At 50.9% G+C, this 26,460-nt stretch overlaps 1 protein-coding gene and 1 non-coding gene across 2 annotated transcripts in view; one reads left to right on the top strand and one right to left on the bottom strand.

The window, feature by feature from the left end:
• Positions 1–26,460, bottom strand: part of LOC144119395 (testis-specific serine/threonine-protein kinase 3-like) — a 984,587-nt gene that overhangs the window by 11,851 nt on the left and 946,276 nt on the right. The window lies entirely within an intron of this gene.
• Positions 8,883–8,956, top strand: TRNAS-CGA (transfer RNA serine (anticodon CGA)). Its single transcript has one exon. It is a non-coding gene; the product is annotated as a tRNA-Ser (tRNA).

Raw genomic sequence — 26,460 nt, 5'->3', positions numbered from 1 at the left:
ATAATAAAAGCCTTCAATAGTACCTTCGTCCCTGTTTTAACCACGATATTTAATAACTGTTTGAAAAATTCTGCCTTTCCCCGCGTGTGGAAAACGGCGCGTGTTTTCCCTGTCTTCAAATCAGGAAACAAATCTGATGTTTCGAACTACCGCCCCATTTCTCTTCTTTGTGCAACCTCTAAGCTTTTTGAATTAGCTTTGCACAAAGTACTTTCCTTCCACCTCAAACATGTAATCATACATAATCAGCATGGTTTCATAAAAGGTCGTTCTACTACAACAAACCTTGTGACTTTTATGACGTATACATCAGCTGAAGTCCTTCAGAGGAGTCAGGTAGACGCTGTGTACTGTGATTTGAGCAAAGCTTTCGACGTTGTTACTCACTCTTTACTTCTTCAAAAGCTTCTGCTGCTTGAGATCGACGTTTCAATTGTAGCCCTCTTACGCAACTATCTTCTTGATCGGTCCTGCTTTGTCAGTGTAAATGGACAGACCTCATTTGTTTACACTCCAACCAGCGGAGTTCCTCAGGGCTCGGTATTAGGCCCGCTTCTGTTCTCTGTTTTTATCAATGACGTTTCCTCCGTGGTCAAAAACTCCTCGTTTCTCCTTTATGCGGACGATATAAAAATGTTCAAGGCAATACATACTCTTCATGATTGCTTGTCATTGCAATCGGACATATCCGCCTTCTCTGATTGGTGCTTGAAGAATGGGCTCACTCTCAATTCATCTAAAACCAAGGTTGTCTCATTTACTCGTAAAACGCACAGTCTTCTCTACTCTTATTCTGTGAATGGTAGGCCGCTGCCCAGGGTTGATGAAATTAATGACCTCGGCGTACTTTTCGACCGTAGCCTCAGCTTCTCCTCTCATACAAAACGCATTGCTCTACGGGCTATGCGTACACTCGGCTTCATCTGCAGGCTTTCGAGAGAGTTTCGATCCCAACTCCCTTTCTTAAAGCTCTACCTCTCCATATGCTTGCCGCTTTTGGAATATGCGTCTGTTGTTTGGAACGGCACTTGCCAGTCGAACTGTGAAAAAATCGACAGAGTTCAGCTAAAGTTTTTACGCATATTTCAACATCGGTTTTCTTGCAAAACTTCCAGCTCTCGTCCCAGACGGAGTAACTCACTGCAGCTTCCTTCTCTTAGCTGCCGTCGCGTGAGGGCAGATATAATTTTCTTGTATAAACTTCTTCATGGTCACATTCTATGCCCTCAGCTCCTAGCGCGTATCCTTTTGCGTGTACCGCGAAAGAGCATAAGGGAATTCAGACCATTCCAAGTTTCTGCGCTCCTGCACTCCCTCTCCCCTCTGGACAGAATGCAGAAGTTGTTTAATTCTCTTTGTCCTCAACTTGATATATTCGAAAATTCTCTCCCTTCCTTTATGTTGAATGTCCGTGACGTTCCACTTTGAGCACTCTTTTTCTCATACATAACTTCCCCTTTCATGCATTTTGTCTTTACTACACTTGTGCGTTTGCACCGGTATTATATTGTTTTTTTCTCTCCTTAATTGTACATCACGTGTACTTGTTTTCATTATTTATTATTTCTTTAATACTGTGTACTCACGCCTGATTGTCTGTAACGCGTTCACTAATTACATTTCTTATTGTGTATGATTGTATTTCTAGCTTGTATTTCAGAGATCTCTTATTCGTTCATATTAGTATTGGCTTTATTCTTGTTTGTATTTTGATATATGCTGTACTTAGCTGTTATCGGTCGTTCTTGTGTTCATTCTCTTTGTTTATTTGTTTTATTAGTTATTTATATGTCTGTTGCCTGTTGTAGCTGTTTTCATTTACTGCTGTTCTCGCTGTTTCCTTGTTTTCGCTTTTTTGCTTCATGCTTGCTGTCACGCCTAGTTTATGTGTCTTTTTTTTCTATCGCCTTGCCTGCTGCATTACCTCCCCTGAGTGTCTTCCTTTGTAGTGAAATAAATGTACATTTTGTGCGTGTGAATGGTGTACCAGCACCAAGACCTTTGGGTTGTTCCTGGGCACCGAAAAAATAAAGATTGATTGATTGATTGATTATTATTATTATTATTATTATTATTATTATTATTATTATTATTATTATTATTATTATTATTATTATTATTATTATTATTATTATTATTATTATTATTATTATTATTATTATTATTATTATTATTATTATTATATCAGCGACTGCGGTCTAAAAGCTTGTATGTGAAGAACCGTATGAAGACTGAGTGAAGTTGAATAAGAATCTAATAACGAACAGTCACAGGGTTGATAATGGGTGGACTCGGTAGCTCTGCAACAGCGCAGTGTACTAATAGTCTGTCTTTCACTGTGCCATAAACCTACTTTTCGTCGCTCTGCCGTCTACCTTTTGTGGAGTTTCGTCTCCTGTTATCGTGGGTGCCCATGAAAACAGTATTTTTCATAAACTGGAACACCAATGCCGCACCTGCCTTCACTGCCACCAGAGTACTGCATCTCGGATCCGCACTGGCCAGTCCCACCACCAGGATCATCAACGTCGGCGTCACCTCTAAAGACCGTGGTGTCGTCGCCACCGCTTTGTGGACTCGGTAGCTGTGCAACCGCGAACTTTACTTATCCGCTGCTTTTCACAATGCAGCTTAGTAATAATTTTTCTCTGTCTGCTAAATAAACACCAATTACTTCCTAATACAGCTGTCGAGTCCACAGTGCTGCACTAGTACTATTGCGAAATGTTCGTGTGTTAGCCGTTCTCTTTTGCTATTGTCAGGTGATGTAGAAACTAACTCAGGCCAGGACCATTTCAACACTGAACTTGCCGAGTTCCAGAAGCTAACCACCGGTCAAGGTGCCTTAATCTCCGATCTACAAGGTATCAAAAAAGAGTTGAAAACTACTAGCACAACCTTCTCCGACTTGAACAAGCGCATGAATGCTCTGGAATCGCACTAAGCTGCAATTTTTACGTATCATTCTAAAATAGACAACATCAAAACTTTAACCCCTGAACTCACCTGCAAGATCGATAAACTAGAAGCACGGTTGGGCGATGCAGAAAAATGCTCCCGCCGTACCAACCTAATATTTTACAATATTGCCGACAATAACCCCACTGAAACATATGCAAATTCAGAAGACTGGCAAAACCTGGCAAAATTCTGGCAAAACATGTTGCCAGATGAAGTTGGTGCATATATCGGCTACGGTGAGATGTTCTCTGAAGGCCTGCTTGCTTCTGATGGGGCCACATGTGGCTCGCAGATGAAGGAGCAAAGCATCCCAATGAAGACCGCCTAGCTCCTGTCAATCAGATATTAAGATTTTGCATATCTTGATGCATGCATGCCCTTGCGATGGTAGATAGCCGCCAAACAGTCGGCGGAGTTCGGGTGGCAAAATCTTGGGGCGGATGTAGAATCCGAGCGCTCTGGAGTTGCAGGTGGCCGTGGCGATGAGAGGGACAAGGGTACATGGATGAAAGGAGGAGGAACGTGGAAAAGGTCCCTTTGTACGAGAAATGAAATACGCCCAAGTAGAAGCCTGAGCGAGTTGGTATGTACCCATTCTAAAAACAGCGCAAACAAGACAAGGACATCGGAAGGAAACGACACATCTACATCCGCCACAAGATTTTACCACCCGAACTCCGCCGCCTCTTTGGCGGCTACCTACCATTGGAAAGGCATGGAATCATGATCTGCAAAATCATGAGGTCCGAGTGGCAGGAGCTAGGCCGTCTTCATCAGGACGCTTTGCTCCTTCAGCTGCAAGCCACATGTGGCCCCACAAGAAGCAAGCAGGCATTTAGAGAACATCTCCTCGTAGCTGACAGATGCACCGACTTCATGTGGCAACAGGTTTTGCCTCAACTGCGAGGTTTGCTACCGAAGAAGACGATGGATGGATGGATAAGGCTGAACCCTTTAAATCGGGCGGTGGCTCAAGCCACCTAGCCATGACTTGTGAAATTTAACTCTTTTCTTGATTTTAGCCACCAATGAGATAAGCTTCGCGCTTGGTTACTTCTACCCGCTTAAAATCTACTTTCACTTCACCGTCCCTAAACCACAATGCCTTGGATAAATCAGCCCCGCTGCTTTCCACTGTAGGGTGGAGCCCTTTAAAGAAAAGTATCAAGTGTTCAGCCGTTTCCTTCTCGTCTCCGCACGCAACGCACAACGTGTCTATCTCGTGGTACTTGACTCTATATGTCTTAGTCCGCAAAACTCCCATCCTGTCCTCAAACAACAAAGAGCTTCCCCTACAATTATCATTGATATTTTCTTTGGCAATTTCCTTCTTGAAAATCCTGTATGTTCCCAGTGCGGATATCATCAGCATCTGTGCTTTCCACAGAGCTCTCTCTGTTTCTTTAACCTTTTTCTTCACCGATAATTGCTGATTTGCCACCCTACTGCTGTCCAGATATTTGATTGTCCATTTTCTAGTTCGCTTTCTCCATTTCGCGTTATTATTCCTTATGTACAGGTATCTGAAAACTTTCCTAGCCCACTGCTTTTTCTCCACTTTTTTTTCAATCGCTCCTCAAATGCTATTTTACTGCTAGCTTCTCTGCTCTCGAACGACGCTCATCCCATATCGCAGGCACGACAGCGAGCGCCATCTACTGTACAGGTGGGGTTTCCCTTCCGCATGATGTGCGTCGTGTGCTCGAACTGGGACCAAAGTTGGCTGTCAGTGCTCGTGTTGTCGTTTCCTTCCGCCGTCCTTGTCTTGTTTGCGCTGTTTTTAGAATGAGCATGTGAGGCACGGTCTGGCAACATGTGGCGCGCCTGCTCGCGAAGGGAGTGAAAAACGCCATATCGGTATTGAAACATGATTGCTTCCATTTTTGTTTTGTTCGCTTGCGTGTTGTCCTGCGCGTGCGTTGTTTAGTTCGACACGTGCGCAATCCCTTGTTAGCAATGAAGAGCGGCAGGCGGAGGCGGTTTACGGCGGCTTGCTCGTACGCGGAGATTACAAACTTTTATCGCGAGATAAGATGCACGGACCCCGCCCCTCACCCCGAAGTGGACAGGGCGTAAGCCACTACACTCAGACGCCTACACACAACGGCCATTCTTATCCTCTACCGATTATGTTTAATTACAAAAGGTGAATACAACCCTGCATGCCTGCACTGCGGTGACGAGACGCACGCCACCCAAGACCGTATTTTATGGGACTGCGTTAGCAGACCCCCTCCGACGGCACTCTTGACAGCTCCCTCGGCGGAGGAATGGGACAAGCTCTAGGCCAGTCAAAGAAAGACAAGGCAGGTGGCCCTCATCACGCGGGCTCAAGAAATCGTACCCTACTGTAGGCCACCGTGAACTCGCCCTAGTCCCAACTAATCCCTTCCCTTTTCTGGCGATAAAGATGCAGCCACCACCTTCTAGAAGGCAGAGTTCGCCGAAGTGAACGGCAACATGGCCGCTCAGCTTGGCGTTTCAGAAAAGAGCGTGTGGTATTCGCACGGACAGAAAGATGAGCTTTTCGCGTGCGAGCCAAGTATAACGTCCTTTCCAGGACGCAGTGCAGTGCACCCATAACTTGAGCAGGTGCGGACTTTGTGCGGCAGCTTCGTGCGCGCTCACTACCAGAGACTCTGTATTTAATTAGCTGCAAAGCTCTGGAGCTTGCGCGCGAAGACGAACTGCACAGAGAGGAATTCAGTGCACCGAAATCATGGGCGCCCCGTTTCATGAGACGCAAAGGATTTTTGCTCCGCCGGCGCGCATCGATATGGCAAAAGCTGCCGGAGGAGTTCGCTGATAAGCTGGTGAGGTCCAGTGGTTTGTGATGCGGCTTCAATAGGAGTGCGACTACATGCTGGGGCGAATTGCAAACACCGACGAGACACCAGTGTGGTTCGACATGCCTTCGTCTGCCATGGTTAACGCGGCGTCAGAGACGTGAAACTTATGTCGACAGGAAGTGAACACTCGCGCCTCACTGTCGAGATTGCATACACAGCTGATGGCAGAAAGCTGCCACCTTTTGGGATTTCTAAGCGGAAGACCGTGCCAAACGAAGCTTTCCCGTTAGGTACAGTGTTGCGCATTAATTTGAAGGGGTACATGGACGAGGCTATGATGACTGAATTGATCCGCGTGGTGTGAAATCGCCGACCCGGTGCACTGCTGCGTCCGCGGAGCATGCTGGTTCTGGACGCATTTTGCAGTCACCTGACCGAAAAAGTAAAGCGTGCGATTCGTGCAGTTGGGACGGACCTCTTCGTCATTGGTGAAATGACGTCTACCCTTCAGCCTCTTGCAGTCGTACTCAACAAGCGACAATCCAAAGTCGCCGTATGGGCCGCCCGCCGAGGCCTCCGCTTGCGACCGTCTGCAGCTGGGCTTTGTCGGCCTGGCGTTCTTTGCCAGACGCCATGGTTCAGAATGCATTCAAAAAGTGCTGCATCAGCAGCAACCTTGATGGAACGGAGGACGACGCACTGTGGGATGCGGCGAGCTACGAAGAGTCCTCCTCAGACGGCGCTGCTGACTGTTCGGAGTGAGAGCACAGCTGCGGCGATGCTGGGACGCAGCCATGCTGTAAATGAATGGCTTCCGGCAGTTATTCTTGTTTTATTTATTTTCGCTTTTTTCACTTCAAGATAAGGGGGTCGACCTATAATCTCGCTCAACCTATATGCGGTTTATACGGTACTTTTCTTGACGGAAACATAGCCATCAACCCTTGCCACCTTTCGCGCACTCTCACAACCTTAGAGCGTGGGGGGGTGGGGGTGGGGGTAGCGGTTGTGGAAAACCTGTTCCCCCCTCCATTTCGACGCGGGCGACCATCTTCATCATCGTGCGTCAGGACACCGGCTGGGCGAGCAGAGAAGTCTCCCTCATTGGGGAAGCAGGAATAATAGGGTGCCTAGGCACCCTAGGGATGATTGGATGGATGGATAAACGGACGGACGGACGGACGGACGGACGGACGGACGGATGGACGGACGGACGGATGGATGGATGGATGGATGGATGGATGGATGGATGGATGGATGGATGGATGGATGGATGGATGGATGGATGGATGGATGGATGGATGGATGGATGGATGGATGGATGGATGAGGCTGAACCCTTTAAATCGGGCGGTGTTTCAAGCCACCTAGCCATGACCACTCCGAGATCAAAGCGCCATCTGTGGCTGCAACTACAAGACAGTGCATTTCGCATTGAGACTTGTAGAAGCATCTACAATGGCATTGTAGAAACAACCACCTGCCGCATGCTAATGATGACGTCATGGTCCAATATGGTGGATATAGGTGGAAGTATGTGAGCATGACGTCAGAGGACGAAATGGCGGCATAGTTTTGCTTTCTCGAATCCAAGACGGCGGCCATTAAAATTGGTTTCGCCCTCTCATTCCTTTCCCCGCCCCTCACCAAAAATATTCTATTACGGGTAGAAAAACTGCCCCGTTACGGGACCGCTATACATGTTCTCATTCGTTCTTGCAATATTCGGAGGTCGTGGGTTCGGATCCCACCGGCGGCATGGTTGTTTTTTCTGCTGCTTTAAATGTAATTTTCTTTAAGCGATTTATTAATCTAAGTAATATTATCCCACCGATAAGCACAACACATAAAATAACGTTCCCCTATGCACCTTGGTTTCGGTGACTGTTGGCTCCATAAGTTTGTCAAACGGGCCCCTCATTTATTTTATTTTGTCTGCTAACAACTTAACGAGGGTCTCGGTTCGGGCAGTCTTGATGCCATAGGTAGCATAAGAGGGCTTTTGCACAGTTTCCGCCCTCGCCGTTAGATGACGTTCCACGTCACGCTCGCGGTATTACAGGACGTGCTACGTCCATCGCTATGGTCGAGGGTGACGCTGGTGAACACTCTCAAGATTCGCGTACACCAAATAAACATAAATACCCACGAGAGCAGCAGATTGTACAGCCGTCGTCGTAGCTCAGTTGGTAAGAGCTTCGGACGCGATATTCGGAGGTCGTGGGTTCGGATCCCACCGGAGGCATGGTTGTTTTTTCTGCTGCTTTATAAGTAATTTTCTTTAAGCGATTTATTAATCTAAGTAATATTATCCCACCGATAAGCACAACACATAAAAAAATAACGTTCCCCTATGCAGCTTGGTTTCGGTGACTGTTGGCTCCCTTCATAAGTTTGTCAAACGGGCCCCTCATTTACTTTACCTTGTCTGCTAATAGCTTAACGAGGGTCTCGGTTCGGGCAGTCTTGATGCCATAGGTAGCATAAGAGGGCTCTCGCACAGTTTCCGCCCTCGTCGTTAGATGACGTTCTACGTCACACTTGCGGTATTACAGGACGTGCTACGTCCACCCCTATGGACGAGGGTGGCGCTGGTGAACACTCTCAAGGTTCGCTTACACGCAAAACATAAATACCCACGAAAGCAGCAGATTGGACAGCCGTCGCCGTAGCTCAGTTGGTAAGAGCACCGGACGCGATATTCGGAGGTCGTGGGTTCGGATCCCACCGGCGGCATGGTTGTTTTTTCTGCTGCCTTATAAGTAATTTTCTTTAAAAACTAATTGATTGGCACTAGATATATAAAAAATAGAAACATTCCCCTATGCACCTTAGTTTCGGTGACTGTTGGCTTCTTTAATATGTTTGTCAAGCGAGCCCCTCACTTCATTTGCCTTCTCTGCTAATAGCTTAACGGGGGTCTCGGTTCTGGCAGTCTTGATGCCATAGGTAGCATAAGAGGGCTCTCGCACAGTTTCCGCCCTCGTCGTTAGATGACGTTCTACGTCACAGTTGCGGTATTACAGGACGTGGTACGTCCACCGCTATGGACGAGGGTGGCGCTGGTAAACACTCTCAAGGTTCATTTACACGCAAAACATAAATACCCAGGAAAGCAGCAGACTGGACAGCCGTCGCCGTAGCTCAGTTGGTAAGAGCACCGGACGCGAAATTCGGAGGTCGTGGGTTCGGATCCCACCGGCGGCATGGTTGTTTTTTCTGCTGCTTTATAAGTAATTTTCTTTAAAAACTAAATGATTGGCCCACTTTGACGCCACAAACGAAGAAAATTTTGTTTGGGACGTATCTTGAGATGGCGCAACTCGACAATGGGTAGACATGCATCGTAATTTTTCTGATATCGCTAGGAGGCGATCATTCCGCTAAGCGGCGTGCGTGCACGCGTAGCCGTGGCGGGATCGAAAGCATTGAGGTTTAAGGACAATGAAGGAAAAGTAGATTTTAAGCGGGTAAAAGTAACCAAGGGAAGGTTATCTGTTTGGTGGCTAAAATCAGGACAAGAATAAAATTTCAGAAGTCACGGCTAGGTGGCTTGAACCACCGCCTTATTTGAAGGCTTCAGCCTTATCCATCCATCCATCCATCCATCCATCCATCCATCCATCCATCCATCCATCCATCCATCCATCCATCCATCCATCCATCCATCCATCCATCCATCCATCCATCCATCCATCCATCCATCCATCCATCCATCCATCCATCGATCCATCCGTCCGTCCGTCCGTCCGTCAGTCCATTCGATTCCATTATATTCCAATCCACTCAATTCCATTGGCGGCTTTTTTGACCTCTCCGCTCCTTTAAACGCTGGGCCTAAGGCTTCGCGGCGCTGCGGGACCTCCACATGGAAGCCACAGGGACCGACAACGAACGACAGCCTGCGATCGGCGGGGACGATACGCAACGCAGGGCAGGCTGCTCACGCTCGCGGAGACGTGCGACATTCATGGCAAGATTGTCCAGTATGCGATGCGGCGGATGCGGGCCGAGATCGCCGATCTGCGGGACACGGTCAGGTACCTGACAGCGGCGCTCATCACCCCCTCGGTAAACTTAAGTCCGTTGTCGGGGTCTTGGACGCGTCGCCGACAGACCCACGCGTTCCAGCCCTGAGGGACGCCGTGGCGCTTGCCCACCAGATCCAAGAGACCATTGCGACTCCCTCCCCGCCTTTGCGGGCCACCCCAGGGCCTCCCGCCGCCATGGCTACTCCTGGGGAACCGGCTCTGATGTCCTCTCCCCATGATGTTGCTGCTGCTGCGGGCAGCCGAGGAGAACGCGTCCACCCCGATGGACGAGTCTGTTCTCCGGAGACGGCGCCGCTCTAGAGGGTGCGGTGAAAAGAGGGACGAAGAGACCAACAGGGGCTTCGCCGCGGCCAAACGGGAAGCACGAACGCCCCCCCCCCCTTCAAAACCGGTTGCACTTATAAAAATATTATAAAATAGCTTAAGTCTAAGGTATTTGCGTCTGTTATGCAATAGAGGCCAGCACAAATTTTTGCACAGCGGAGAGGAGCTTTTGGTGATATCAGAGTTTGCGGACACAAACCTTGCTGCTCGTTTTTGAATTCGTTCAAGTTCGCTGATAAGTGTTTTTGTTTCAGGGTCCCAAGTCGCACAACCATATTCTAAGATGGGCCGCACGTTTGTCAAGTAGAGTGTCTCCTTCAAATCAGCAGGTGCCTGCTTGAAATTGCGCTTCAAAATGTTGAACACACGGATAGCTTTGGCAGCAATATGGTTTACGTGGTCGTTCCAAGAAAGGTTGTTTGGGAAGATAACACCAAAGTACTTGTAATTCTTAACAAATGATAAGTTTCTGTCGCTAAAGAATACCGGGTATGTAATGGGTGCTTTTTGTTTGTTAATGGCAGAACTTTACATTTTGAAAAATTTAATGTCATGTCCCATATATTGCACCATGCCAGGACACAGTCGAGACCACTTTGCAATTCATAGGAGTCACTTACACATGTGTCGTCACGGTAAATGAAACAATCGTCAGCATACAATCTGGCCCGACAAGAAACCTGGTCAACTATATCACTGATAAATATTAACACTCTCACAGGAACTCCATGGAGCCCTGCTTCAGCCTGCTGCTAATGCTGCTTCTGTTGCTGCTGCTTCTGGGGCGGCGGCGTCCGGAGGACGCACCAGGCTGCGGATGGGGCGTCGTCTGCTGGCAGCGAGCGCGCCAAACTGAGCGGCGAGCCGCAGCAGTTCGCCGCGGACGGCGGCGATGCTGATGCTGGGACCAGCATGGTCCCGTGGCGCACCACCACTACCATGGCGCAGCGGCGTCGGAGAGCAGTCCTGGAGCGGGCCACGGCTGCCACAGAGATCCCGTCCAGCCTGTTGGGGACGGTTCTGTTTCGGCCGGCGAACCGGGGCACCGCCTTCACCAAGGAGCAGGGCTGGGAGCTGGACGAGGAGATCGGGCCAGGTGTAAAGCTGGCGCTGCGCGCCCTCAGCGCACTTTTTCCGCAGTGTACCGATGGCGACCGGGTCTGCTTAGAATCAGCAGGTGCTCCCGCACAGATAAACCAGCAGCACGGATAGTCGGCGGCCTCCCCCCCCCCCCCCCCCCCCCGCATACCATCCAGCCTGCAGTGGACTGCGAGTTCGCATCGCAGAGGATTCGCCGGAACTTATCGCGCTGCAGGGAACGTACGTACGTTCCCATGCAGCCTCTGATGCAGCTACTTGGCTACATCGGCTACCACTCAGCCACCACGTGGGAGGAGCCTAAGCGTGCCGCAGTGCCATGCTGTGTCACATCTCATCGCCATGGGAAATCAAGGTGTGCGGCTTATGTGCGGCAAGACGTTTAGCACAGCCTTGTCGGCAGGGCGGCAGCGACAACCGATGCCCAGGAGTGCGTCTTGGTAACAGTGCGCCTCGGTGGTGTTCACACGTCTGTGGCCTGTGTTTATTTGCGCCCAGATGTCACGTGGAACCCGCTGTCTTTTCGTGCCGTGTCTTCATTCTGTGTCCCGCGCCAAGTCATCTGTGGTGATTTTAACGCCCGCCATAGTGCGTGGGCCAGTGCGCGCCCTCCGCGCGTGGAGACGACCTGCACAACGCAGCAACGCAGCTGGGACTCATCCCCTTGAACACCGGCGAGCCCACCTTTCGACGACGCGGAACACCCGGCTTCTGCATCGACGTTGCCTTCGCATCCAGAGGCATCGAGGCGACATGGCGCCGATCACCATCTCTCTGGGGTTCGAAACATTACTCCATCCTAATCGAACCAACTGCATTGGAGGCGCGCCCCAAACGTGCCTACTCCATTACCAACTGGAGTGCGTTCGGGCGGGCGGTGGTTGAGGCGGCGGCAACTGGCGCCGATTTCTTTTCCGTCCGTCCGTCCGTCCGTCCGTCCGTCCGTCCGTCCATCCATCCATCCATCCATCCATCCATCCATCCATCCATCCATCCATCCATCCATCCATCCATCCATCCATCCATCCATCCATCCATCCATACATACATACATACATACATACATACATACATACATACATATTTCCGTCCGTTCGGCCGGCCGTCTGTCCGTCCGTCCGTATTCGTAGTCGACCCCCCCCCCCTAGAGGGGCTGGCATACAAAAAAAAAAAATAAAAGCAGTTGGCACCGAGACTCCGAGCCTCTCGTCTCTGCTTTCCACGCACGTGCCAGCAGGACCGCTTGAATTCCCACTTCATAGTTTTACGGGGGGTGATTCGCCAGGAGTCTGCTTCCTCCATTGCTGAAGGCGTTGCGAAAATCTAACAGATCTTTTATTATGGGACGGGTTCGTAGTAGAGGAGTGCCGAGTGCAGCACCTTTATTTGAGCACTGGCCAATCCAGAAGTGCCCACAGCTGCGGCGCCGGTGCGAAACCAGCTACGCTTAGCGACGATGAAGGCAGCCAGGGAGCAGCACAGTTAGTCGCCCGGCGTTCCTGTAGGTGGCGTCGTTGCTGAAAGGTTCACTCTTGCGCAGGCATGCTGTCGTTACTCGAATCTAGGAGACAGGCTTTCTGGTAGCATGGCTGTTTTGCATTTTCTTGTGGGGACGTGCAGTACGACGAGCCTACCGGACGGCCGGCCAGCCTGGATCGCATCTGCTGGTGTCATAAAAATGAGCTAAATATTGTTCTTAGCGTAAATGAGAAAACCCGGAATAAGAAATGTGAAAAACGCATAATTTTTGAGGATAGCTCACCAATACTGCGTTGCTGGTAGAAGTAACAACTGTGATACGAGCAAATTTATTGCTACAATCTCCTCGCATCGGGCTCCGGCCCAGCCCGGCTCGCCTGGCGCCCACTAGATCCGCTGCCGAAGGCGTCACGGAAACCGAACATATTTATATATTTATTGCACCCCTTGTGGCCAGAGGCATTACAGAGGGGGAGTGAAAAACAACAATATTAAAATGAGAGAAAATACAGCAGAGACAAATTTAAATATCATCTGAGTATACAGTGCTATCTATGGCTTTGCGGAACATCTTGTAATTATTAGGGTACGCAATACATGCGGGAAGGTGATTCCAGTCGCGTGACATACGCGGAACAAATGAATGAGAAAAATATTTCGTATTACAAGAATGAAACCCGACTTTACGAGGATGATCACTACGACGGGATACATAAAAAAGGCTTTGGGATAAGGTGACCGCGCAGTATGGGGTGATGGTCCAATTTGTGAAACGAAGCTATAGGAGACACTGCGACGAAGTGACAGCAATGGAAGAGAAAGACTAGAGTTCATTGTAGTTATGCCTGCAGTGCGGATGTAATTAATGAGAATGAAACGCACAGAGCTATTTTGAACCACCCCTAAAGTATTAGTATGAATGTCATAAGTGGGATCCCAGACTGAAGTTGCCTACTCCAGTTTGGACGAATTAGTGTTTTATATAGCAAAAGTTTCAAAGAAGAAGGAACGTTGAAAAAATTGCGACGTAACCTAGCGTGTGAAGGCACCAGGTTAGGTTATCAGTGATGTTAACGGCAAAGTATTTATATGATGTTACAGACCCTAAAGAAATGCTATTAATGTAATACGAAGACGGGGCGGTAGATTTTCTTGAAACACGAATGACTTTGCATTTTTTTAATATTTAGTTGCATTTATTATTTCTTGCACCAGTTCGCTTCAGCGGTAAGGTCAGACTGAAGTAGACAGCTGTCAATAGTATCGGTTATTTCTCTAAAAATAACACAATCATCCGCAGATAGTTAACTAGAGACGGAAGATCATGGGTGTAGATAAAGAACAAAAGAGGCCCAAGGACTGAGGCTTGAGGAACGCCTGAATGCACTTCAGTAAAACCGGAATTAAAATCAATAGCGGTAACAAACTGTCAGCGATAAAGGAGAAAACACTTAATCCATTTCAGTACATTAGGACAATATTGTCACGTAGTGGTGACGGCAGTCGAAGGAGCGATGGAGAGGGACAGAAGGTCTTCTAAAAGAAAACTGTTTATTGTGCTGACTTGCGCCCAGAATTGACTGAATCACACGGCGGCGGGGTAGCAACAAGCTTGCTCGCCGGTAGTCGAACAGAATTCCCGCCGCTGTCGGCCGTGCTCAATTTGAAGCTGATAGCGAAGTTTCGAGAGAAAGCGTGCAAAGTTACTAGACCATTAAGGAATAACGTACAATCAGCTCTGCCTGGCTGCGATCAACCGAGATAAATCTAATCGCGTCTTGCGTCGCAAACAAAGGGATAAAGTAGCGTGGTGGCAGATTTGAAGAACGAACAAACGCTGCAAAGATTAGCGGCATTACTCCCCTCTCAAAGAAGCATCGACCCGATGCATTAGAACAAATAATGCGACTAGCAACAAATAAAACGGATCTTGCGAAAAAAGACTGTGGAAATACAGCGTCCTTTAGCGCGCACGATAGGGCTTCAGACGGACGACATGGACAACTTCTGGTCGTACGCGGCGTCGCTGGCATGCAGTCGTTGCGTCAAGGATTACTTCACAATCCAGTTCACCTAGCCGACGAGGAGCCTTGAACGGGCCGAAATAGCGGGGCAAAAGCTTTTCACTCAATCAACGGGGCCGACGGGCGTCCAAACCCAGACTTGGTCTCCTGGCTTGTATTCCGCGTTGTCTCTTCGTAGGTTGTAGCCTCTGGCGTTGGTTCGCTGATGATCTTTGATCCGTAATCGGGCAAGCCTTCGAGCTTCATGTGCGCGTTCAAGGTAGACGGCGACGTCGATGTCCTTTTTTCTGTAACGTTGGGCAGCATAACGCCTAGCGTTGCCGTTGCCTCCCTGCCATGAACGAGCCTAAAAGGCGTCATCTGGGTGATCTCCTGCACTGCGATGTTCTAGGCGAAGACGACGTAAGGCAGGATGACGTCCCGGGTTTTGTGTTCGACATCGACATACATGGCGAGTATATCGGCGATGGTTTTGTTCAGGCGCTCGGTCAGCCCGTTGGCCTGCGGGTGGTATGCAGTTGTCCTCCGGTGTCTGGTTTGGCTGTAACGCAGGATCGCTTGCGTTAGTTCCGCGGGTAATGCTGTTCCTCTGTCCGTGATGAGCACATCGGGGGCGCCGTGCCGCAGAAGAATGCACTGGATGGATGGATTGATGGATGGATAAGGCTGGACCCTTTAAATCGGGTGGCGGCTCAAGCCACCTAGCCATGACATGAAATTTCACTATTTTCTTGATTTTGGCCATCAATAAGATAATCTTCGATTGGTTTCTTCTACCCGCTTAAAATCTACTTTGCCTTCACTGTCCTTGAACCCCAATGCCTTGGGTAAATCAGCCCCGCTGCTTTCCACTGTACGGTGAAGCCCTTTACAGAAAAGTATCAAGTTTTCAGCCGTTTCGTCCTCCTCTCCGCACGCAAAGTCCAACGTGTCTATCTCGTGGTACCTGCCTCTAACGCCCAACGTATCTATCTCGTGGCACCTGCCTCTATATTTCTTAATCCGCTAAACTCCCGTCCTGTCCTCAGACAACAAAGAACTGCACAAAAATTTTGGCGACTTCTGCTGCTGTTCCGTTCGGTAGGGCTTTTGCCTCGGCGTAGCGGATCAGGTAGTCGGTCTCTATGTTGATCCACTTATTTCCAGACGTTGACTTTGTGAAAGACTCAAGCAAGTCCATGTCGATCTGCTGAAAGTGCCTCGAAGGGTGTTCAATGGGATTCAGAAATCCTGCTGGTCGTGTAGGAGGGGTCTTTCGCCGCTGACAATCTCGGCAGGTTTTCACATAATGTGCGACATCGGCAGATAGTCGGGGCCAGTAAGAGTTGTCTTGAGTGTGGCGGAGGGTCTGAGTAAACCCGAGATGTCCAGCTGCCGGCTCGTCGTGTGAAGCCTGTGGAACTTGTTCATGGAGACAAGCAGGTACAACAACGAGGTAGGCTGTTTCGTTCGCTGCGAGGTTCTCCTTCATGAGGACATCATTTTGTACACTGAAGATAGAAAGCCCTCACTTGAATGAAGCGGGGGGGGGCGCAGAAACTTTGCCGTCCAAGCACTCGATGAGGCGTTTTAGGTCGGGGTCCGAGCGTTGTTGCGGGGCAAAAGAGCTGGAGCTGATGGGTCCCAGGAAGGCGTCCTGATCGTCGTCCGGCAGCGGCGCATCTGCAGGGGCTCGTGAGAGGCAATCGCCGTCATAGTGTTTGCTTACAGATTTGTAGACGACGGTTACGTCAAACTCCTGGAGGTGCAGACTCCATCGAGCGAGGCGGCCAGAGGGGTCCTTCAAATTGGCAAGCCAGCACAGCGCGTGGAGATCGCTGACGGCCTTGAACGGTCGTCCGTACAGGTAGGGCCGGAATTTCGATGTAGCGCAGATGATGGAAAGGCACTCCTTCTCAGTTGTCGAATAGCTAGCCTCGGCCTTGGAAAGGGAACGGCTAGCGTATGCGATAACCTTCTCCTGCCCGTCGCTATTTGAACGAGGACGGCACCTAGAACCATGCTGCTTGCGTCGGTATGAACTTCACTATCGGTGGTATCATCAAAATGCGCGAGAATCGGTGGGGAGTGCAAACGACGCTAAAGCTCTGTGAAGGCTTCTCCTTGTGGGGCTTCCCATTTAAATGGCACGTCCGCCTTCGTCAATTTGGTTAGGGGGTCGGTGACGCGCGAAAAGTTTTTCACAAATTGTCTGTAATATGCGCACAGTACGAGGAATCTGCGCACTGCTTTCTTATCGGCCGGCAGTGGAAACTGTTCAATAGCAGCTGTTTTCTGCGGCTAGAGGCGTACTTCTTCCTTGCTAACGATGGTGCCTAGAAACAGCAGCTCTTCATAGGCACAGTGGCACTTCTCTGCTTTCAAGGTTAGGCCAGGCGACTTGATGTACTCTAGTACTGTTCGAAGAATTTTGTGGGGCTCTTCGAAGTTCTAGGCGAAGACAACGACGTCATCTAAATATACCAGACAAATTTGCCACTTCAGGCCTGCCAGTACTGTATCAATTACTCGCTGAAACGTCGCTGGTGCGGAACAGAGACCAAATGGCATCACCTTGAACTCAAAGAGCCCATCCGGAGTGATGAATGCCGTCTTATCGCAATCTCTTTCATCGACCTCAGTTTTCCAGCAGCCGCTCTTGAAGTCCATCGATGAGAAATACTTGGCGTTGCAGAGCCGGACCAGTGTGTCGTCGATGCGGGGGAGGGGGTAGACGCCCTTCTTTGTTATGTTGTTCAGGCAGCGGTAATCAACGCAGAATCGAAGTGCGCCGTTTTTCTTTCTCACTAGAACAACTGGTGCCACCCATGGGCTGTTTGATGGATGGATGCCGTCGTCGCAAAGCATTTCTTCCACTTGGTCCCGGATGGCTTGTAGTACTCGCGGCGACACACGATAGGTGCTTTGACGGAGACGTCGGGCGTGCTTGTCGGTTATAATGTGATGCTTGGCAGCCGTACGTCGGCCCGGCCATTGCGGAAATGTGCGATGCCTCTTGCGATGCTGATTCCTCGGTCTGGAAACAACTGTATGTTGCCCTAGATGATTGCTTCAGCGTTAATCGCTTTCGTGGCGCCTACGGTCACGATAACGCTTGAACGGGGTGGGACGCTCACTTCTTCCTCCAGGACACTCAGGGCAACCTGAATTTTCATAGTTTTCATCGGAGGCATGGCCTCGTACGTCGAAAGTGTGATCAGCTAGGACCGCAGGTCGATGATCACCTGATGCTCATTAAGGAAATTCATGCCCAAGATCACTTCGCGGGAGAATTGCGGTAGCACAACAAAAGACACAGGACAGGTATGTCCTTTGACAGTCACTCGCGCTGTGAATCGCCCTTATGGCGTAATTAGGTGGCCCCCTGCGGTGCGAATTTTTGGGCCGTCCCATGCGGTCGTGACTTTCCTCAGCTGCGCAGCGAATGTTCCACTCATCGCCGAGTAATCGGCTCCTGTCTCGACAAGAGCGATAACTTTCCGGCCGTCGATAGACACTTCTAATTCGGATGTCCTGGCTCTTGCATTGCAGTTCGGCCTTGGCGTCAGGTCACGACTGCGTCGCGTATGCAATTCGCGGGTGGGGCGTGCCGTCGAAGCTTTTGTGTGTGGCGACGTCGTTTTGAATGAAGTTTGCGTCGTGGTCGGGGTTGTCATTTTGTGCGGCGTCGGTTTATCTTCTTCGTGCGGCGTCGCGGGTGCAGCGTATTCATGTGGCGTGGTCGGTGGAGGATCTTCGGCGTTTCGCTCGTGAGCAACATCACCTCCAGAGGTATCTGTCTTCAGTTTCCCCTACGGGGGCTGGGAGACCTTCCTCGTACCGCGGCTGCATAGCTTTGGCGTGGCTATGCAAAGCGCGAGGTTGACGGCGATGGTGAGCGTGAAAGGCGGTTCGGCGTGTACTCCTCTCGACGTAGGTACTCGTCGATTTCCTGCGGACGTTGGCCGAAGCGTGGTCGTGGGGCGTCAACGGCATATCATCGAAGACTGATACGCCAGTACGGGAAGTGACGAAGAATATGGCCGGCCTCACCGCAATGGAAGCACAACGGCCGGTTGTCGGAAGTCCTGGTGTCGCATTTCCTGGGGCTTGATCGTCGCTCATACGCTGCGCGGGCGTGTGCAGGGAGGCGGCATTCGGGAACAAGTTGTTCATGCCGGAGAGGACGTAGGGGTTGTGTTGGGGCTGAGGAGTGCGTACTGTAGCGGCGTAGGTCTTGACCTTAGGTTCTGTGGCCGTCGGGGTGCCAAGTACCTGTAGCACTTCTTCCCGTACCACGTCCGTGAGAGTCGCTATTTGCGGCAGTGGGGAAGATGGCAGTAATCGGTGTAGCTCCTCGCAGATGATTTCGCAGGTCACTTCCCGCATGTTGCCGCTGGTGTTGGTAGTCGTGTCCGCACACATTGCACGGACAGAGGAAGAGCGGCTGTACTGCCGCGTCCGGACATTGAGGGTCTTTTCGATCGTGCAGGCTTCTTGCATGAATTCGTCGACCGTTTTTGGCGGCTGGCGGACGAGGCTGCCAAAGAGTTGTTCCTTTACGCCGCGCATTAGAAACTGATCTTTCTTTTCCTCGGTCATCTGGGGGTCGGTGTCACATATATTGACGCCAGCGCTCGGGAAGACGAACGCGCCGATCAAGTAGAGAATGAAGGTTGAGGAAGCGCTCTCGTCCAGGGCTACGTCGCTACTGACTCTCGGTCGCTTAAAGCCGTTGCTGACTCTACGCCAACGCCAACGTGACATCTGGTGGAGGTGCTGGGTGCGTTGTTCATGTACTGTAGCCCTCCTTTCAAGCCGCAGTTCAAGTCCCGGAGAAATACCTGAGGTAGACACGCCAGTCCACCAGGGCAGCCGCCGATTGCAAGGCCTATCTCCCGAATTTGGACTACTTCCTTCTAATCCACCCCGAAGGGCTCCCACAATTAATACCAACCCAGCTACTGTTCCGCCGATCCTGCTCCACCACCAGCGTCAGTCACCGCATTTCCACGGCCAACCCCACGAGGACGCTGAAGACTGGCTGGGCCAGTACGATCTGGTGGTCATCTACAATGGCTGGGGCGCTGACTGCAAGATGCGTCATGTTTATTTCGTCCTCGAAGACTACGCGAGGACCTGGTTTATCAACAGCGAATCTGGCCTTCGAACGTGGGATACGTTCAAATCCGAGTTTCTCCAAGTGTTCAAGGACAGCACAATATGCAAGGAGAAGGCTGACCTGTTTTTGCGTGCCCGACATCAATTCCCCAACTAGAGTGTGACGGTGTACGTCGAAGAAATGAAGCGACTCTTCCGACGTACGGACCCAAGCATGTCGAAGGAGAGGAAGGTAAGCTTCCTGATGAAAGGGGTTAAGGAGCAGCTGTTCGCCGGCCTGGTTCGCCGTCCTCCAGTGACTAACTGACTTCATAAAGGAGGCGAGCTCCGTCGAGAAGTCTGTTGACATGAGGGCCCGAAGGTACGACCTCCCAAAAGCATCGATGCACACGGCCACTGTGGAGGGAGGCACGATGAACTCGGCAGAATCTCTCTCTACGTGAGATAATTCGATCCATTGTGCGCTAAGAACTGGCGAAGCTCTTTCCGGCTAAGCTACAGCCTCAGGTTGCCACACTTGCTGATGTTGTTCGCGAGGAGGTGCAACAAGCTTCAACCACGAGCACACCACTACCTCTCCCAGACCCGTTACATCCGCAGCACCCGAACTCAGCTACGCCACCGTCACCCGTCGTTTTATTCCGTCCCAGCCGAACCCACGCTACGATGCACCTGCCTCCGCCGCTATGAGGAGTCAACCTCTCTAGCCGAATTCTCCACAGCGCCTAGGACGACGCAGAACAAATATCTGGAGAGCACCAGACAACCAGCTGCTGTGCTACCATTGCGGTGAGGCTGGACATGCTTGGCGCCGCTGCCCATAAAAGGAGATGGGTCTTCGAGGATTTTCCGTCGGTTGTCCTCGTCCGACGTGTGGAGAACGCCCGCAGGAGATCGCGGACTACATCTCGCAAGCGGCCTCAGCACAGCGTCACTTCTCTCGATCACCATCTCTTCGTCGCTACAGTTCTCCAGGACGAGACCAGTCTCGGAGTTCCCATAGGGGAAACTAGATGCAGCAGCCTCTGGAGGTGCGGCTACTCAACGACAAAATGTGCAAGATCCTCCATCGCCGCAAGACAGTTCTAGTTCACACACAACGCCGAATGCCCTAGCCGTACCGACGACTCATCAGGCAAAGTGCCTCGAGACAAGCCAATGTCCTCACGTACCCCTCCGTTGCCACGACGCCTTTCCTCAATGCCGGACTTCTTCGACGCATAGGAGAGCAGAAAGTTGGGCTGGTTGGTTGATATGCATACTGAAGAAGTTGGCGCGGAACAACGAGTACAAGCGAGACAAACAAAGACGAGCGCTACTCACAACTGAAGGTTTATTCCAGACAATGCTGGAATAAATACAGAAACCAACAAGAACAAAAACAAACAAACGTCATGAACACCACATATTACCCTGTGAATCCGAATGATTTGGTTAGGAACAGATACTCCCTATCCTTCGACGCACTGCAGCCGAGACCGAATGCCTCGACATCCACAAAGTCAAACGCTAGCAACAATAGACTTAGAGACTGCGGTCGATGGCGCCGATGTGACCGCGCTGGTGGATACTGGCTCCGATTATTTTGTGCTCAGTGGAAAATTTGCAGCGGCATTGAAAAAAGTCGCAACCGCTTGGGGCGGCCCACAGATGCGTACTGCAGGGGGCCACTTGATCACGCCAACGGGAACATGCACGTCGCGGGTAACCGTGCAAGGCCAGACATTTCTGGCAACGTTCGTAGTGCTAGCCGAGTGCTCTCGGGACGTCCTACTCGGCATGGACTTTCTGCCTGAAAACGGTGCCGTCAATGATCTGCAATCGCAGTCCGTCAAGTTCTCGACCGAGAAGGCCATATCCGTCGATAGTGTTCTCCCAGCGGCGCTGCACATTCTAGACGAACACGTGACCGTGCCCCCACGTTCCAGTGTAATGGTGACCGTCGGCTCAAAGAACATTCTGCAAATTGAGGGTGTCGTGGAAAGCAATCAATTGTTGCTTCTGGACAGATGACTTTCCGTCGCCAGGGTGGTTGTCTTCCTCGAAGATAGCAAGGTGAACGTTCTTCTCACAAATTTCAGCAACGAACACCAGCACCTTAACAAGGGGACGACTGTGGCATATATTCACGCTCTTAGTGAAACTAGGTGTGTGCACAGTTTAACGACTGCTTCAATGACTGAGCCTGATATACCTCCTGGTGTTCAATACGACATTAAACCAAGCCTGCCGCTCGAGCAGCGCGACAAAGTGCGCGAACTGCTAGATCGCTATCGTGGTGCCTTCGCGTCGTCGTCACGCGTCGGGCGGACGCATCTTGTGAAACATCGCATAATTACTGATGAAAATGTTCCACCACTCCGGCAGATACCTTATGAAGTGTCCGCTAAAGAACGTGAGGCTATCAGCACACAAGTGAAAGAAATGCTCGCCAACGACGTTATTCGACCTTCTAGGAGCCCGTGGGCGGCACCTGTCGTGCTTGTGAAGAAGGACGGATCCTTACGAATCTGTGTTTACTACCGTCGGTTAAACAACATCACCAAAAAGGATGTGTACCCGCTACCCAGAATTGACGATGCCTTGGATCGCTTATGCAACACCAAATATTTCTCCTCCATGGACCTGAAGGCTGGATATTGGCAAATTGAGGTAGACGAGAGGGACCGCGAAAAAACGGCATTCATCACTCCAGACGGCCTGTACGAGTTCCAGGTGAAGCCATTTGGCCTTTGTTCGGCACCCGCGACATTCCAAAGGCTCATGGATACCGTTCTTGCGGTTTTGAAGTGGCAAACTTGTCTGTTCTACCTGCACGACGTCATCGCTTTTGCCCCGTCTCTCGAGGAGTACCTGCGTCGCCGCGAAGAAGTATTGCAGGCCATAACGTCATCAGGCCTTACTCCGAAAAATGCCATTTTGCATACGAAGAGTTCAAGGTTTTAGGACATGTCGGGAACTACGATAGAGTCCTTCCAGATCCCGAGAAAACATACGCCATTTCCAATTTTCCACCGCCGCGTGATCGGAAGAAAGTTCGTCGATTCCTCAGACTATGCGCGTATTACCGCCGCTTCGTGGAGAATTTCTCTAACGTTGCCTCACCCCTTACTGATGTGACAAAGGCGCATGTGCCGTTCAGGTGGGAACCACCCCAGCAGATGGCGTTTCAAGAGCTTCAACGCCGCCGCAGTCACCCCCTGTGCTGGCGCACTTTGATGAACTTGCAGACACCAGGGTCCACACCGATGCAAGCAATTTTGGTTTGGGCGCTGTCCTAGTTCAAGTTCGGCGGGACCAACCACGTGTCATCGCCTATGCGAGCCGCGCACTATTGAAGACAGAAGCCAACTACTCTGCCTCTGAAAAAGAATGCCTCGCCATCGTGTGGGCAGTTTCGAAGTTCAGACCATACCTTCATGGCCGCTCTTTCAAAGTAGTGACCGATCGTCACGCACTATGCTGGCATACCAATCTCAAGGATCCCTCCGGGCGCCTCGCACGATGGAGCCTTCGACTCCAAGAGTTCGATATCACCGTCATTTACAAATCCGGTCACACACACATGCAGACGCCGACTGCTTATCTCGTGCTCCCGTGCAAGCAGCTCCGGACGACGCTGCTGATGGCTATAAAGTCTTCTTGAATGCAATACATGCCAACGATTTCGCCGAGCATCAACGCGCCGACCCCGACCTCCACGACATCATTCGTTATCTTGAAGCCACCAGCAGGAGAGTTCAGGCGAGCTTTGTCGTCTCTCTGCATACGAAACGGTGTTCTCTTCAAGAAGAATTTCGCCGCGAACTGTAGGCAATATTTCCTGGTCGTCGCTTTGAACCAACGCGAAGAATTTCTTCACGCCTGCCATGACGAACCAGCTTCCGGCCACCTTGGTGTTACTAGAACACAAGCTAGGATTCATGTCAAGTACTACTGGCCTCGCCTGGGCCCTGACGTTGCGCATTACGTTCGCACTTGCCCGAATTGCCAGCGCCGCAAAGCTCCGCCCGTGAAGCCAGCCGGATTCCTCAAGCCAATTGAGCCGCCTTCGCAAGTGTTTCAACAAGTCAGCATGAACTTGCTCGGACGCTTACCTACATCTGACTCCGGAAAAAGGTGGATAATAGTAGCCACTCATTATCTCACACGTTGTGCGGAGACAGCATCTCTTCAAAGTAGCACCGCCACCGAAGTAGCCCAGTTCTTTGTTACTCAAATCGTCTTACGTCATGTTGCTCCACAAGTTTTAATTACGACAGCGGGGCTGCCTTTACCTCTGAGCTCCTGCACCATATTCTAATTTTCAGAAACACCAGTCACTGTCGAACGACTTATCATCCCCAAAGTAACGGACTGACGCAACGTCTAAACACGACGCTTGCGGACATGCTTTCAATGTACGTGGACGTGGAACAAAACCTGTGACGACGTCCTAACCTACGTCGCGTTCGCATACCATACAGCCGTGCAGGAAACAACCAACATGACACCATTTGGCCTAGTTCATAGACGTCAGGTCAAGACAAAACTCGATTCCATGCTGCCTCATGTCGATGATCATCCAAATGACGACGTTGCGTCTTTCTTACAACGCGCCGAAGCCGCCCGCCAACTCGCACGGGTTCGAATTCAGGACCAACAGGGCCAGGACGCACAACGCTACAACCTACGGAGGCGGCATGTGGAATACCACCCCGGTGACCATGTCTGGGATTGGTTTCCAATACGATGACGCGGACTGAGTGAAAAGCTATTGCGCCGCTACTTCGGTCCTTACCGAATTTTGCGAGGCCTTGGAGCCCTCAATTATGAAGTCGTCCCTCATGAGACTCAAAAATCTCGACGCCACCACCGGCCCGAGGTGGTCCACGTGGTTCGCCTGAAGCGCTACTACGCAAGGACACCACAATAGGTCTTCTCGAGACCACTTGCTTTCTTTTCGGCATCGGGTCGATGCTTTCGGGGGAAGTGGCTAATGACGCCAGCGCTCGGGAAGACGAACGCGTCGATCAAGAAGAGAACGAAGTGTTCAGGAAGCGCTCTCGTCCAGGGCTACGCCGCTACTGACTCTCGGTCGCTTAATGCCGTTGCTGACTCTACGCCAACGCCAACGTGACAATATTAAGGAGCCTAAATTAAATTTTAAAGGAAACAGGTGTGAAGAAGACGACGTGGATTAACCGAAGGATAAAGAAGATGAAGAAGGATTCGGTGAGGTGGAGAGAGATGATTGGTGGCGAAACATTCGGTAAGTTGGAGAGAGATGATTGGTGGAGAAAAAACGGCCGTAGCTAGCTTAGCTTGGTTAAGCCTGGTGATTGCGAAGCACTCACCGGCGTAAGTTTGTCCCTATGCCACAACCGGTCACACACTGCACACGCATAGCCGAACGGGTTGTTAGTAAAGCGTCTGTTGAATTCACGCGTTGCCGTCTCAAACTCCTTTACTCTTCTCGCATGTTCTTCACGTCGTTCTACTGCAATGTGTCCTTCGGGTTGAGTCGGGCCAGCCTTGGTGAGAGATTTCTCCTGTCTTTTCTTCGAACGCTCTTCTGGGGTGTTTCTTCTGCACGCTGTTTTCTTCGCTTTTCGTTTTCCTTCTCTCGAAACGCACGTTCCTTCTCGAGCCGCTGCTTCCGCTGTTCCGGGGTTTCTTGGACACGCCTCTGCCGTTTAGTCGCGTTCCAGCGTTCTGAACTAGTAAAAAGAGACTCACTGTCGGGCAAACTCATAATTTCTTCCTTTGCTTCTGCTGTTTCCACAGAGGAGGTTGCACGTTGTCGCCGAGCTGCATACTGGGCACGCCGCTTAGAAAGTCGTTCTTTTAGTTCTTCTTCCGTCTCCGTAGCACTCTGATGCTTCCTCTTTGCAGTCTGCCGAGCTGCCTTGTTCGTAGGCACCATCGTAACATCTGGCTGTATGACTGCCTTGGCGAGAGGAGCAGAGCTGTTTTATACAGCTGGTGTGACGTCACTCTGACCGTAGCGCCCCTGGAGAGAGGAGCGGGAGTTAGGCCGCCGTTGGTGGCTACCGCCTCGCCTCGCGACGGCGTGAGATGGGGCCCCGTTTTTACGCAGCTGGTGTGACGTCACACCGACCGTAGCACCCCTGGTGAGAGGAGCGGGAATTAGGCCGTCGTTGGTGGCTACCGCCTCGCCTCGCGACGGCGTGAGATGGGGCACCGTTTTTACACAGCTGGTGTGACGTCACTCTTGGTCACGTGGTGTGACGTCACGCAGCGAGGTCACGCTAAAGGTCAATGGTGTCTACCACCGCCTCGCCACGGATCGGGCTGAAGTGCGACCTAAAGTAGTATTGCTTCGCAATAAAAGAAGACGACAAGGCTTACATCGACTAACGCCAAGGCTATAAAGGGGTGAGTGAGAGCGAGGTACGGGGGAACAGCAGAGAAGCGGAGGCTCCGGCGGGTCAGGGACACATCGGCTGGAAGAGAGCGACGCCGGCTACTCCTCCGGTCAGCTCGCGTTCTACGGCTTCGCATCGTGGGCTTCATGCCGTGCCTGAGCCCGTTCCGGGAAGTCACAGATTTAGTAGAGTGGAGAGCTGGGCGAGTCGGTACATGATTGAAGAAGGAAACCAGCGCAAAGACGAAGACACAGGAACAAGGAACA

Source organism: Amblyomma americanum, chromosome 2 (assembly GCF_052857255.1).
Source record: "Amblyomma americanum isolate KBUSLIRL-KWMA chromosome 2, ASM5285725v1, whole genome shotgun sequence".
Lineage (NCBI taxonomy): Eukaryota > Metazoa > Arthropoda > Arachnida > Ixodida > Ixodidae > Amblyomma > Amblyomma americanum.
Note: the sequence above shows the minus strand (reverse complement) of the source record. Positions and strands in the feature narration are given on the sequence as shown.